The sequence below is a fragment of the Sphaeramia orbicularis genome, chromosome 22, assembly GCF_902148855.1.
Source record: "Sphaeramia orbicularis chromosome 22, fSphaOr1.1, whole genome shotgun sequence".
Taxonomy (NCBI): domain Eukaryota; kingdom Metazoa; phylum Chordata; class Actinopteri; order Kurtiformes; family Apogonidae; genus Sphaeramia; species Sphaeramia orbicularis.
In genome coordinates, this window is record NC_043978.1 from 19,077,896 (window position 1) to 19,094,288 (window position 16,393).

The 16,393-nt window shown below is 38.9% G+C and overlaps 1 protein-coding gene and 1 long non-coding RNA gene across 2 annotated transcripts in view; one reads left to right on the plus strand and one right to left on the minus strand.

Moving 5' to 3' along the window:
- Positions 1 to 16,393, plus strand: part of LOC115413190 (transcription factor IIIB 90 kDa subunit-like) — a 272,574-nt gene that overhangs the window by 200,330 nt on the left and 55,851 nt on the right. The window lies entirely within an intron of this gene.
- LOC115413192 (uncharacterized) lies at positions 2,695 to 14,923 on the minus strand. Its single transcript, XR_003934440.1, has 3 exons — positions 14,913 to 14,923; positions 13,995 to 14,005; positions 2,695 to 2,796 (listed from the first exon to the last, which is right to left on the minus strand). It is a non-coding gene; the product is annotated as an uncharacterized LOC115413192 (long non-coding RNA).

Genomic DNA, 16,393 nt, shown 5'->3' on the forward strand with positions numbered 1-16,393 from the left:
CAGACAAATAGACACACAAATAAAAACGTATATCAATTGTGGAGGTAAATGCAGACACTTTATATGAAATTATCTGAAATGGACTCTAAGTACTGAACATTTATAGTTTATCATATATTTTCCTCATGTTGTATCTCAGCTTTTAAGTATAAGATCCCATTTATCCAAGTTGTATCATTTTTATTTTTAATATTATATTGATGCCTGTATGTAGATTAGGCATTTGCATGAAGCATTTTTGGTTTCTAACCCCTGCTGCACAATGAGCTAACATTTTTATCATCTTATTGTGTGTAATTTGCCAAAATGTTCAACTTTATGATAAAACTTTACAAACTTTATGATCCATTTCACTGTAAAACAGAAGACTAGGCTATAACGTACAAGAAAAACAAACAAAAACTGGTCTAATTTAAGGTTTTCACTGTAGATCTCTAGCATTTACGCACTGTTTCTGCTCCTGATGTGACTCTGTGACATCATAATCTTATTGGTTATGATGTTGCAGCACAGTTTACATTGTATTCAGTGTAGGTATAGGATAAGCGGACAGTCAGATCCAAACCTATGTGGTGTCGTCTGCGTTGTGTCTCCTATTATTCAGGTTTTTCCTTTAATTTGTCACCCTTTTATGCCCATTAATGAATTAACTGCGGCAAGTGAGATCGTAACATACTGTACCATACAACAGAACATAAACACTGTATGCATTTTTAACCCTCAGCAGAGAACAGTTGTCTTCTGTTTTCCTGTCCATAGATGATCACTTCCTTCCTGTTCTCTTTTTGCTTTTGACTCTTCTCTCTCGAACACAATCACTCATCCACTTCATGACAAACGAGAGTACAAACATCCACTTTATCTCTTCCTCGCCTCCGCTGCCCTTCAGCCACGCTCACTTCTGTAACGCCTCACGGCTTTCCGCTGACCGATCAGCCTTCCTCCTCCTCCTCCTCCTCCTCCTCCTGTACCGGGGTTCAGACCAGGACACTTACACCTCACAGAGACGTGGCCTCACAAAACTTGATGTCTCTCAGCTATATATTAATCTCCGCCTCCCTGCTGTCCGTCTGTCCGTCCGTCTGTCTGTCTGTCTGCCGGCCTCACTTTCCATGCCTCTTCTCCCCCTCCCTCACCTCCTTCACTCATCCACTCCGCTGCCACTCTCTCTGTTAAGCTATCAGTCTCTGCCGGCTTAGTGGCTCGTTCCTAATCAGCTTACTGCCAATGAGACTAAGCCTGAGCTGAAAAGGCGATTGAGGGAGGCCGTTTAGCCAGTGGCTGACAACTGGCAATAGCTAGGGGGATGGTGTCAATAAAACTTGGCGAGGAAGGGGAATAAAATACAAAAATGAAACTAATATATCATCAAGGGTTTTAAGAGAGTGCAGACCGACTTGAGAGCGGAGATAAAGCGGGACAAAAGAAGGAGTATCTCAGAGTATTTCAGTGGTTCCACGTCCCTTCTTGTGGCTCCGGGGGAAAAGTCTTCAGCTGCTTAGCTTTGCCGCGGCCCCGTGAGGCCATGAACTACCACAATAGTATCAACTCCTTTAGTGTCAACATTTTCAGATGCTGGCTGGGCTGTTTTTTCTTTCTTCTTTTTGCGTCTAAGCCACGGATAAAAACTGGGATGTCTTCCAAATGGCCCAGTTTTAGAGTTCCCCTCGAAATTCCAGGCCCAGGCTGTCCCATTAGTTACAGTGGAAGGGACGTTGGAGAACAAAGGTTTGGCCGTTGAAAGCAGTTTGGATGGAAAAGGCTGCTGGGAGAAAAGCTGCTGTCGCTGCTGCGAGCAGAGCCGGATGTCCAGAATCAAAGAGATGCTCTCATTTCACAGCCCTTCATGAGAAATAGGGCCTTCTGAGGGAGGAGGGTGATTAAATATCTGAGCATCTCTAAGGATGAAAGATGTAAATGTGAAATGTGTTTTATTTAACGCGCGACCGGCAGTAGATCATGTGTGTGGCGCTGTCACGAGACCGTTAGCGTGCCACGACACCCGCAGCCACATTACACGCAAAAACTCAAATCACTGGAGTGCAGCTCATTAGTTAACATGTTATCTCATCAGTGCAAACCAATGCACATGAAAGACTGTTAGTGACAGTGCAACTACTGTTTAGTTGTGTCTTAAATCTTCACTGTCTCACATACTCTTTGATGTAGGGCTACTCAATATTGGAAAAAAGCTGACATTGCGATTTTTTGTAACTCTGCGATTTATATTGCGATATGAAAAAATACTCAGGAGGATATAATAGCTGTGTGGTGGCGACATAAATGTTCAAACAAATTAGTTGAGTCTTGTTGTGGCGACAGGTGGAAGGCACTATCGACACAGAGCATGTGTTTCAGTATCATCCTTCTTGTATCTGAAATAATTCCAAATAACTGACTTTGTTTTACTTTTTGGCACCAAGTCTTTGTTTTCGGTGATTTTTCTCTTGTTCGTTGCTCATTTTTCAATGTTGTTACCAGAGACTCGCTCCATGTGCAGGGGTGGGGTCTGCTTCGGGAGACTGATTAAGAACGATTGTGATTGGTGGTTATATGTCAGCCCTGCGATGAACTGGCGACTTGTCCAGGGTGTACCCTGCCTTCGCCCCTATGTAGCTGGGATAGGCTCCAAGCGACCCCCGTGACCCTAGTGAGGACAAAGCGGGTTCAGAAAATGAATAAATGAATGAATGTGATTGGTGGATGTGATTCAGTGTGTGTTAGGTACCCAGGATGAAATCAGATGAGACCATGTTGAGTTCCTTTGCCTCCTACATCACAGAACCTGTGATGTGACTATTGCACACACTTATAAATAAAATGTATTATTATTATTATTATTATTATTATTAAAATGTTTAAACCATGCTCATGAAATTCAACCCTATAATATGAACAGCCTGTACTTCCACTACACCTGTGCTTCTACCACTGACAGTCCAGATAACTCCAGATGCATGTAGGAAAGACATCAACCCAAAAACAGTCATTGTTTCAAACGAGTCCTACTCTTCCTCCTGCAAATTGAACCCACCAGTCACCCCTCACCTCACCCAACCAGTGTATTACCAGTAATTGACAAAGCATATAACATATAACATGTGCAGAAGAAGCTGAGTCTGGAAGCAGTGAACATGCAGGGTTTACATCTGAAAGGGCTTTTGTGGCTTTTGTTATTTAGAATTTTTTCTCTTTATATATTTTTTTGCTTTTCAGTTTATCTGATACGAACCATGAAGCGTACTATTGTGATGCTGACTAGTCAGAATTGGTGAATCTATATAAATGTCATTCATTGGAGACAAACAACTGAACACTTTACTCTTTGGTAGATGTAGCCGCATAAAGGCTGTATATTTTGTTGTGGTTGGGGCGACTGTAGCTCAGTTGGTAGAGCGGGTTGTCCAATGACTGAAGGGTTGGCGGTTTGAATCCTGGCTCCATCTGTCCATATGTTGAAGTGTTCTCAGGCAAGACACTGAACCCTACATTGAATGAATGGGTGAATGTGAGGCTTTGTAAAGCGCTTTGGGCACCATGAAGGTGTAGAAAATGTGCTATATAAGTGCAGTGCAGTCCATGAGTTTATCTGAAGTGTGAGTTGAGGCTCATGTATGCTCAACATTAGAATACTCATACGAATACACACCTCATATGTCTGTACTTTTACGTTTAAACATATTTTGCTATTATTGCGGCAACCAAATATATTGTAAAAATGTAGACTACACTCCAGACAAATTAAAAAATAATAGTAGTAGGAGTGAAGGTAGACTGCTTTTTAATTTTTTTGACACTGAAGGTATTCATCTTTCATTTTAAAGAAGGCCTTCACATAACAGGTGATTTTTGCTGCAAAATGAAAATAATGACAAATTTCACTCCTTTCTTTACTTCTGTAATTTCTTTGTAGTTCTGTAAATGCACTGAAACTGTGATTTATTCTCCACATATTCTGCACAAACTAATCCTAAGGAGCTTCTTAAACAGTCACCACTTTGAGGAAAAATATAAAATATCTTTTGGCTCCAGACCATTTAGTTTTTCTATTTCTGTCCAAAAATGGCTCTTTAGATTGCAGAGGTTGCCGACCCATGGTCTAGAGCAGGGGTGTCTAATCCTGGTCCTCGAGGGCCAGTATCCTGCATGTTTTAGATGGATCCCTCTTCCAACACACCTGATTCAAATGATAAGCCAATCATCAAGCTCTGCAGAAGCCTGATAACAACCGTCAGGTGTGCTGGAAGAGGGAAACATCTAAAACATGCAGAATACCAGCCCTCAAGGACCAAGACTGGACACCCCTGGTCTAGAGAATACAAAGCAGTACCACCAGGAACCATGGGGGGCAGTGTTAAGACCTGAAGTGGTGAATTTCCAGAAATGGCAGAACTTTCCAAAGAGCTGCTGTATGAGTTGATGCAGAACTACCAACATTTCTTTGATGACTAACCCTTCTCTATATCTATAACAGTAGTAAGCAAGGTTATAATAGTTTTGGATTTTTAATTATAGTTTAGTTTTAATTAGTTTGCGGCCTTTTTTCTCTAATTCAGTTAGTTTTAATTAGTTTTTAGAGCAGGTTTGCTAGTTTTAATTAGTTATTGTTTTTTTCTGAATGCTTAGTTTTAGTTTAGTTCAGTTTAGTTTTAGTATTAGTTTTAGTTATTTCATATATTTTATCTTCCTCACCATCCTATTCAAAGAAATTAGTGAGGTGCGGATCAGTGGGTTACCCTGGACACTTTATTTGGGGGCCGGGTTAGGGCGGCTCATTGACTGAGCAGAGACACAAACACACGTACAGTACAATGTATAAATTCCCTATAGCAGGTTGGGGGGGGGTTGTGATCCATACACAACATCATTTAGTGAAAACAATGCGAAGATGTGCAAAGCGTGAGAGGAGATGCACAAAGCAGCCAGCAGTAAACCAGATAGAAACATATATAAACCAGCTAACCAGCAGTAAACCACATACAAACAAATATAAACCAGCTAACCAGCAGTTTTGATGAAATTTTCAGGAAATGTTGATACTGGCACAAGGAACAAATGATTAAATGTTGGTGGTGATCAAAGGGGGTGGGGGGTGGGGGGGGCGACTGATCTGCCTTGGCGGGGGTCTGTGCTCTCCGAGTGCTTTTCTAGTTTTGTCTAGTTGCCTCTACACCTACGGTCCATGGACTCTGTAGAGAGCTTTAAGAAACACCTCAAAACCCTCCTGTTCAAAAAGGCTTTTTAGTCTCCCACCTGACCCAGGACCACCACAGACTGATTACACTCTATGTATTCATCATAACGTACTCCATGTGTCATCCCCCCCCCCCCAGTCTCTCTATATCTCTATCGCTCTCTCTTTTCTCCTCCTTTACTCTCTCTCTCTCTCTTTAACCCCAACTGGTCAAGGCAGACAGCCATCCTTCAGGAGTCTGGGTCTGCTCGAGGTTTCTGCTGTTAAAGGGAAGTTTTTCCTCGCCACTGTCACCAGTCACAAGTGTTTGCTCCTGGAGGATTCTGTTGGGTCTCTGTAAACTTAATTTGATTCTGATTTGAATTGATAAAGCACTTTGTGACTCTGTCTGTGAAAAGTGCTCTATAAATAAAATTTACTTTACTTTACTTTACTTTAGTTTTACACCAAAGACCTGAAATCCAATGTGTGGCTCCATTCCAACAGAATCCAGATGAATGTGTGGTTCTCAAAAAGCACCACAGATTTATCTTCTTCCTCTAATATGTGTCTGTCTTCCATCCTATAAACGACTCACATTGATCGGACACGAAAGCTAATTTTTGTTCAGTGCTTAACCTGCACCGCTGCCATTTTGGAAAGCTGTCGCCGTAAAACAACCAGAGTTTCACCTTTTTGCTTCTGTCTTTGGTCACATTCTGAAATGAGGCTGAAGACCTCAAGTGTGAGCATTAAGAAATCCACTTGAAAGCACTACATAGAAATCACCGTGCTCATTATCGTACAAACAGAGACAGTCATTGGCTACATGAGATATATAATGGTGTTGGATACGATTTCTAAAGGGTAACTGCTGTTGCAATGTCATTATGTACCGGAGATACCCTGTGTTGTAAATGTCAGCAAACTCAGAGTATGTTATTTTGGGAAACACTGTTTTCATGTTCCTCAGTGTTCTCGGTGACTCTGCAGAGGCAGCGTCGAGCGCTCTCATCGTGCTGTGACATAAGGAGGTGACAGGCGGCGTCATGTTGTGTGAGCGTTGTGTGTTTGTGCTAGTTTGGGGGTATTCGTCCTTTCTAAGAGCACTACATATGGCCCCATTGTTTTCCTCGGGGAGTGATTTATCCACGGCTGCTGTGTCACACGGTGGGGTCCAACTGGGCGACAGGAGCCACTCCCCGCTGCTGTAAACCGTCGCTATGGAGACAGAGGTCTGCCGAAAAGTCTGCCGCCGCGGGCAGCGCTGTTGACGGCCGTTTGACCCCTGACCCCCACAAGTGCGCCCAAGCATCTCCTAGTGAGCTCAGATTAATCACTGTCATGTAGAAAAGCTCGTATCTCTAAAGTGGAACCAAAAGTACCGACTTAACAGTAGAACACTAGAAACGATGTTCTGGTAAACGTCTAAATGGTTTTCTGTTTCTGCATGTAATGAAAAGTAAACAAGAAGAGTTTCACAATAAAACCATTTTGTTAAAAATTATATTAAGCAGGAAAAAAAGCTGAGATGAGGAAGTCTTGTGGTGATGTTTATTGAAAATTATTGCAAAAGTAATTCAGTGTTGTGTTTTTTTTTTTTCATTTTTGTAAAAAGAACAACTAGACATTCCAGCTCTAACAACAGGAAACACAATAATTAGAATAATTTCTGGAATGGACAGATAAATATCTACAAATATATTAAATATATATAGCATTATTTTTCCATGTTTCCGTGTTATTCTTTCTTTAACTTTAAGAAAATCCCTTTGTGATAGTTTTATTTGAGACATTTTCTTCTGAAATGAAGAAGAAAAAGCACAATTTCATATTAAAAACATTTTATTTAAAATAAAATTAAGCGGGGGAAAACAAGCTGAAATGAGGAAGTCTTGTAGTGACATTTTGTTGAAAATTATAGCAAAAGTAAGTTAGTTCACTTGTTTTTTTTCATTTTTGTAAAAACAATAATCAGACATTAAAGCTCTAACAACAGGAAACGCATTAATTACAATGATTTCTGACACAGATAGATAAATATCCACGAATATATTAAATAAATTAACTTTTTTTCCCAACATATTTTTTATTCTTCTGATGCTATTCTGTTTCTTTAACTTCAGTTTCAGATTAAAACCCTCATTTAAAATGAAATTAAGTGGGAAAAGTAGTTGAGATGAGGGTGTGTTGTTGTGACATTTTATTGAAAATTATTGCAAAAAATAATTCAGTTCCAACTTATAAAAAATAATTTAAAAAAATTACAGTTAACCATTCCAGCTCTAACAACAAGAAACACAATAATTAGAATAATTTCTGGAATGGACAGATAAATATCTACAAATATGTTTAATAATAAGCTTTTTTTTTTTTCATATTTCTGATTCTTCTGATTCTATTCTGTTTCTTTAACTTCAAATAAATCCTTTTAATGTGGTAACTTTATTTGTGAAATTTTAACTACATGCATCGTAAGTCCACAATTTTTTCATTGGAGCTAAAAACATGCAGGTATGTCACTAGAACCTGAAACATAGCAACACGAGTCATAAATAAACCTGTTGGAGAGTCATGAAGTGACTGATGGTCCCTGTTGTGTGAAAATGCTCCTTTCAGCTCAGTGCCACCATCTGCCTCCTTAGAAATCATTAACCACAACAACCTCTAAACAAAAATCTATCAATACACTTAAGTGAAGAGTTTCAACGAGAACAAAGAAGCAGGAATGAACACGTGTGACGGCGTTTGAGGATGAGGTTGTGAACTTCATGAATGATAAACCGGGGTAAAATCACATGAACATCTGCAGCGTGGGAGAATGGAGTGGCTCTGATTTCCTGCTGATGGGCGGAGTTCGTATCACAGGGTGGGTTATCACATTAAATGTCCCCTTTTGATAGAATACGGTAGATGCATTAGGAACAAGTAAAGCACTCGAAGAGCGCAGACCTCCACCGAGACAGATCTGTCGTGTTCCCCCCCGATCACCACCAAAATTTAATAATTTCTTCCTTGTGCCAGTATCAACATTTCCTGAAAATTTCATGCATATCCGTCCGTAACTTTTTGAATTGTCTTGCTAACAAACAAACAAACGCGCAAACAAACACACAAAGCAAAGTGATCACAATACCTCCTGGCAGAGGTAAAAATGTCAATATATTCTACATTTATGCAGGAGGCAACACTTAAAGTTCAACATAAAATTTAATCGCTAGTCACTTTTCCATTGACCCTCAAATTGTGTGAATGTAAATTGCGATAAAAATGTAACTAATGGAAAAGCAACAAATTTGCCAAACTCTCACTTTTCAATTAAAAATTTTTTCACTGGCAAGAGATTTTTTTTCCTTATTATTATTTATATTTTATTATATTCTATTATTTATTTATTATTATTTTATTACTTTATTTTTCTTATTTAAAATTTTTCGGGTGTAGGGCAAATGGTATATCACGCAAAACTGCAATGGAAAGACCTTTTTCCGCAACTACAGTCCCATGAATTTAAAAAAAAAAAATGGAGAAAACGCTTATGTAACAAGAAAAGCACTCGGAGAGCGCAGACCTCCACCAAGAGAGATCTGCCCCCACCCTCTGATCACCACCAAAATTTAATAATTTTTTCCTTGTGCCAGTATCAACATTTCCTGAAATTTTCATGAAAATCTGTCCACAACTTTTTGAGTTATCTTGCTAACAAACAAATATGCACTTACGCACACACACAGACCAAAGTGATCACAATACCTCCTGGCAGAAGTAAAGATATGTTTTTATGTCAAATATTTGAGTAAAGTTTTAATTTATTACTATTTTGATTATATATGCCTAATATTTGGAACCAATATTCACTTTTAAATTCTTTGACAAAATTTTCGTTAAGCATCTTTGTGTTTTTTATGCAATAAATTATATACATTTTTCAAATTGAATTTATATTTTTACATTTTTGTGTTGATATAGTAGGTTAAAGTGAAAAAAATAGACAGATGAGATAGATGAAGTTGTGCTGAAAAAAAAAAAAAGCCAAACATGGGTATAGTAAACATTTCTTTGTACAGTATATAAAGGCAAAATCAAAAGTACTCAGAAACGGCCAAAATAGACTCAAATCCCTAAGGGTTAAGCAAAATAATTTGCCTATTTTAGAAATGATAGGTGAAACTTACATTTTTGACACTGATGTTCACTGTTTGCCCGTGACCCTAGTGAGGATAAGGCTGGTTCAGATAATGAATGAATGAATGAATGAATGTTGACTTTCACTTGATCAAATTCAACTTGTTATTGATTTTTGATAGAACATGACAGTGAGATACAAGGCTTGAACTTGAAAAAAATGGCAAAAACCCATGAGAAGTAATGAACATGTTTACAATTTAAGCATCGTGTCTGAATCGGTGCTTTAGTGTGTGTAGGACTGAACCTTGCTGCAGTTTATTTCAGTAAACTGTGGCCATGATCTGTGTTTTGGGAGCGACTATAGTGTGTGTGCGATACCCCTGTTAACTCTTTGATCTCTCTGATATAATGTTTGTGTTAAATAGCGTGTGATCCTCCTCATTTGTGTGATTAGTGGTGTGTAACGCTGTGATCCTCCCCCTCTGGTCACGCCACCAGTCCACACACACACACACACACACACACACACACACACACACACACACACACACACACTGGTTCCCTACACACTACAACACTCGACACACTCTGTCTTCACTCTTTGCCCTCGGTCATCCATCACAGAGCTTGACTGCATGATGACTTCCTGTGTGTGTGTGTGTGTTTGTGTGTCTTAAAGAGTCATCCGTGGCGCTCTCCGACTAATCTCTGTTCACAAGACCAGTCACAGTCCCCGAAATATCTACGAAGGACGAGCCGAGCGCAGCCGGGCGTTAACTGACCCAGAAATCTCATCCATCTGGAGAAATGTCACAGCTCTCATCAAACCGCCACGGATGGGTTAGCGGGTTATTAAATATGGCGGCCTGAGTGTGTATGTGTGTTCTCAATCATCTCATAAAGTCAAAACAATGGAAACCCCCACCCCTAAAATGAAACACTTCCTTTTTCTCCAGACATGAAAGTGACATTTTTAGGCCACGGAGGTGAAATTAAAACTGATAAAGAGAGTTATCTTTACATTACAGCTTGTCTTATGGGTCCTATTTATAGGCACGGTGGATATTTTAATAATCCCATTGGTTTAGGGTGAGGACACGACTGTCAACTTTATTGGACGAAAATACTTCAATACCCATGAGCCCCTGCTGCTCTCATGAGAAAGATGTTAGTCTAATTTTAAGCCATGACTAATTCTTATTTGCAGCTTTGCTACTGAACTATTCCTCAAATTTACATAATTTAAAACCCCAAATCTAAGGCTACGTTCAGACTGCAGCCAAATGTGGCCCAAATCTGACTTTTTGCCGCTATTTGACCTGCATCTGACCTGTTAAAGACAGTCTGAACGGCACAAATCAGACTTTTTCAAATCCAACCCAGGCCACTTTCATATCGACGGCCAGAATACATACAGAATATTTCCTATCTGAAAAAAAATCACTTTTTTCAGGAAACAAAAAAAACATTTGGTTTTATTATAGTATGGACTTTGTTAAAGATATCCAAGCATATTAGGGATGCACCGATACCACTTTTTTCCAGACCAAGTACGAGTACTTACATTTGAGTACTTGCCGATACCAAGTACCGATACGAGAACTTAATAATCCCATTCAAGTTCTTAGTTCCTTTTGTAAATGTGCTTTATTGTCGTTGTCATTAGTCTGACTGGAACAAAGTGCTGCTACTGACATTTAATGTGTTGGAATGAGCGTTTCTCAATTAATCCACCAGGGGGCGCCGCTCTTAATTAACCATACTGGACAAATACCACGAAGAAGAGTAAAGTTTTTTGAGAAGAAGAAGAAGAAAGTCAGTAATAACAAATACGGAGACGACAGAGGAAACACTAATGTGATACTAATATTGCAGCGTTTTCACTGGTAAGGTTTAACAGCTTAGCTTCAGCAGGAAGAGAAAAGATAAATGAGTGATAAGTTTCGTTTTCACTTCCGCTGGCGGGGGTCTGCACCGCTCCGTATACCCACTGGTATTCTCATTCTGTTTACGCATCCGCAAGCACCTGGTAAACGAATGGAATGTATGCAGAGGATGGACAGAATGCTGCGTCCATATCTGTCTGTGTCTTTAACGTTACTTGCAGTCAGCGTTACTTTTATCACCGTCATTTAATTTGAAAAATCTCCACACTCTTCACACTCCACACACATTATTCCACCACCGCGTACCTGCTGCATTGAACTGTGAATGTCACACGGCCGTAAGTGGTATCGGTGCATTTGTATCAGATATCTTTTACGAGTACGAGTACAAGTACACACACTGAGTATTGGAGCTGATGCCGATACTCGTATCGGTGCATCCCTAAAGCATATTCTACTGTTTTCAGACTCTCTTTCTATATTATGTGTTAACAATACATACTAAGTATACTAGGTTTAATGTGAAAACTCAAAATCTAAAAATTTGCAGATAGGTTTTGTTTTTTGGCCATCGATATGTGGTACTAAATCCGATACATATCAGATATTTTGCAATGCAACATCAGTCTGAACAGCCGGGTCACATTTATCTGATCTTTACACCATTGAAATGCCAGTACAGCCCGACTGCAACATCCTTGCGAACAGATATAGTTTTCCAGAGATGAGTGTCTTGTCGTGAGAGTGTTACAGAGAGGCGCTCACAGATATATTTAAATGTTCTTCTTGTCATTCGAAAATTATGAATGAAATCTGTGTCAGTGAAGCTGCTAACATCACTATCCCACCACTCCTGACTCCGACTCCACATCCAAATACTCCGTTGTGCAGACGTAGCAGCCTTTGCTCCCCAAAAGGCCACAGCAAAAAACCTGGCTCTCCTGGCTCTTTTAATCTTCTACTTAAAATTATTTGACTGTAATGGTGCTGACTTCGGTTGTAGAGAAACTTTATCAGTGCCACACACATGCCGATACCAGATGCCTCCATATTTACTTCCGTAAACACAGTGCATGCTGTGTGGTCATGTATTATGTCAGGAACTCTTTTGCGCATGCGGGTCGCTTCAGGGTCGCATTCAGTTCATACTGAGAACTGATAGAAGTCGCATTTAATTTGCAATATGAACGAGCACACAAAAAATCAGATTTCACAAAAAAATCATTGCATTAAGATGTGCATTAAGACCTGCACTTAATGCAGGGGTGTCAAAGTCATTTTAGTTCAGCGGCCACATTAACCCTATAACGCTAAACGTATCATATTTGATACATGACTTTTGAAGTCCTCTACATGATCAGTGTGATCCTTTTTATCTTGAAAAACCTGATGTATACAATTAGATACATGCAATACACAGATAATCCACCAGGGGGAGGCATTCGTTCACCAGAGGCCTTTATACTTACAAAATATAAATAAATATAATTATAATCATCGTTCCCATCAGACTGCAAACTCTCACCCTCTTAAATCATACATGGGTCTTATTTATAGACACAGTGGATATTTTAATAATCCCATTGGTTTAGGGTTAGAACACGACTGTCAACTTTAATGGTCGAAAATACTTCAATACCCATGAGCCTCTGCTGCTCTCATTAAAAAGATGTTGGTCTAATTTTAAGCCATGACTATTCTTATTTTCAGCTTTCCTACTGAACTATTCCTCACATGTACATAATTTAAAACCCAAAATCTAAGTCTAAAATGTATTTAATGTCAAATTATTTTAGGGACAGATACACTCCTGATCAAAATTTTAAGACCAGTCGAAAAATTGCAAGAATTTACATTTTGCACTGTTGGACATTAGAAAGGTTCTAAGTAGAGTTTCAAAATGCAAAAAGAAGAAATGAGAAAAAAACATAAGTAGTAAGACTAAGTACCAACAATTAAACTGAAATAGGCTGTTCATCAGCGGATCAAGAGTTTTAGATCACAGCCTTTAAAAGACAAAATCTGTGCAAAAATGTGGATTCAATGTCCTTTTCTGTCAGGTATTCACACTGTCATGACCTCCTGATGGCAAAGGCAAAAAAACTTCCTCTACTTGAACGTGGTCGGATTGTTGAGCTGCATAAGCAAGGCCTCTGGCAACACAACAGAAAATGACCCTGAATCCACATTTTTGGTTTTTCTTATTTTATTTTAACTTTTCTCTTCTTATCTTATCTTATCTTATCTTATCTTACCTTACCTTACCTTACCTTACCTGCAACTTCACTAAATATCACACACATTAAACCCTTGTGGACAATTGTGGACGTGCAAAAACATATGTTTAGCTTATCATAACATCCTACATGTGTTCACACACACACACACACACACACACGCGTGCACACACACACTGGAATCGATGAATTTTCCTTTTTTTCTAATCACTCCAACTCCATCTCATCATCATTTCCGGCTCAGTTTCATCGTATCACCTTGGGTCGTGCGCTAGAATACGGTAAAGACACAGATGAGGGTAAACTTAATAAAGGTAAGGAGGCATTAGTCGTCGTGTTTGTGTGTTCCTACAGTTTCTCAATGTTCGTGTTCAGTCCAACACTGAGGCGTCACTACTCACTCCCTAAATGAGCCTCTTAGTGCAATAAGACAAACCCTAGTGCAGACTGTACAGTAAATACCTGATATGACTGCAGTGTCTCCACTCCCATCATTTTTCACCTTTACGCCAAGTGTCGACCGAGGATTGAAGACAAATGTCTGATTAAGTGTCAGAAATGGTAAAGCACACTGTGGGATGCTGTTTTCAAATCCGCCTCCAGTTACACCAGTATAATGATCTGTAGTGGAAAGTGTAGTATCCTTACTGCAATGTGCACATAGAGAAATCCCTGTTGTGTTACAGTGTGCATTTGCCTTTGTGTATTTGTGCTTGCATGGCCGTCTATATAATCCTGTCCCTAGTGAATCTGCAGTACCAGGTACTGTGTGTGTGTGTGTGTGTGTGTGTGTCTCAGACTGACCAGAGGACAGAGAAGGAAAACACAATCAGTTCTTTTGGCTGAATCTGCGTCTCCTCCTGCCAAACTGCACACCGGACCACAATGCACTGCAGCCTGAATGAACACAACTGACTGTGTTCATTGTCTGTCTGTCTGTCTGTCTGTCTGTAGGGCTACTTGTGTGTATTATTTGTGTACTTTTGTGTGTGGGAAAGAATGAGCGGGCAGTGCAGTTGTGTGTGTGTGTTCTTGCGATTATGCCTGATTTAATTGTGAAGAGCTGAAGGAGGCTGTATATATATGTGTGTGTGTGTGTGTGTGTGTGTGTCTCTAAGGATTCATTCCCCAGCTGGAAAATTGAGTTGGAAGCTCCGATTATTATCATCATTTATTTACATCCGCGCTCATCGCAGAACTAATTTCATTCAGGCCCCAGTTTGCAGATTATTCCCCCTCTCCTTCCTCCTCCTCATGTTATTGATTGGATTATTGGATAAATAATCAAATTGTTCCCTTACATCGGTTCGACTCGGATTTATTTTGCGTATAGCTCCAACACAGAAGCGCTGATTGGAGGGAAGGGGATTGGAAAAAACAGCAAACAGCAGCGTGATTAAAAATAATGAAGCATCTCACCTCGACGCTAACAAGCAAAACAACCGAAAGGCACACGAACGGAAATATCGCAAAACCAGAAGAGACAACACGCTGCTCAACAGTTACAACATCTACGATATGAAAGAGCCTCGTATGAACACCAGAGTGGCGCTAATGTGGAAAATGAATCGTGCAGAATGGAGAGAGTGAGTGTGTTTTGACGTTAACAGCAGCTACACACTGTTTCATTAGAAAAATGAGACTTCAGAGACTCTCAGTACAAGAAGAAATGAAAATATTTGTAATACATGAGGAAGAATCTGTTTCCATTTGAGTTCACTCTGTGTCATATTGGATTTTTTTTTTTTTTTTTTTTTTTCAATTAACTCCTCCTTGGTGTAACTACAGGTTTATTGGCCATTTTAGAAAACTGCTGTATTATCTTTACCAACCAAATTCTATTCACATGGAATATCAGACAGTTTTAACCCTTTCATAAATGCTATCTCTCCAGCGCTACATTTTGCACTTTACGGCAAAAGATTACTATAACTCCTGAACTGTTTGTGCTATCAACAAAATTCAAACAGCATTAGAAAGCTGAGATCCTGAGCTTTCTGGCACTGTATAAAACTTTACAACAAGTAGAAAGGAACTGTTTCAGAACTTCCACACATGCTAAAAAAAATTCCTGGAAATAAGAAAAAAATATGAAGCCATAATATGGATACTGAATGTTCAAGACCAAAAAGCATGATTGAGCAGATGTAAAATAGCTGAAAGTTTATTTCTGCACTCTCAAAAAGTTTTGTTATGGACATTTGCAGTTGTTTCTGATAATAAATATGCTAAAAACTTTAAGTCATTTTTTTCCTGTAGTAATAATATTAATAATAATAATAATAATAAACAAATAAGATGAACACAGTTAAAAATACAGATAACAACCGAGAAATTATATCCTATAATAACTGTAATACTATTGTAATTTTAACTTTCACTTTTATCTGTTGTCTTGTTTGTAGCTGGAGTTGAAGCTGCGCTGACAATAGTTTACACTACGTTACTATGACAACCAGCCAAACTGAAATGATATCAAACCGTCAATGATTAGGTCCCTAAACTGTGCCAGGAGGCAAATTGAAGTGAAACCGTTTACAGAAAAACATCATAAATATTTTTCATACAATAACAAATTTTTACATTGTACCTTGAAAATGGTATTACTCTAAGCGACTATTTATATAGTTTCTTTATTTTAATTTATTTTTATAGAATTTTACATTCATGAGCCCCATTTAGATAACCGTTATCCAAGTATTTACTTTATTCAATATGTTGTGTTATCTTCTCTCATCTGGAACATGTGGTGTCAGAGGGTTTCAGCTGACTCATGTTGATGCTCAGATTATTCATTATTACACTTTTACTGGTCACATCCCATCTGTTTATAATCCTATGTTGTTGTTTTCTCTGCTAAACAAATGCATGTGGATTTATATAGCTTTTTTTTTTTTTTTTTTTTTTAATCAAATCTGCTTTAAAAGGCCCCCCTAGTAACTGCAGAAGTTCTTGTGGATAAAGCTGTT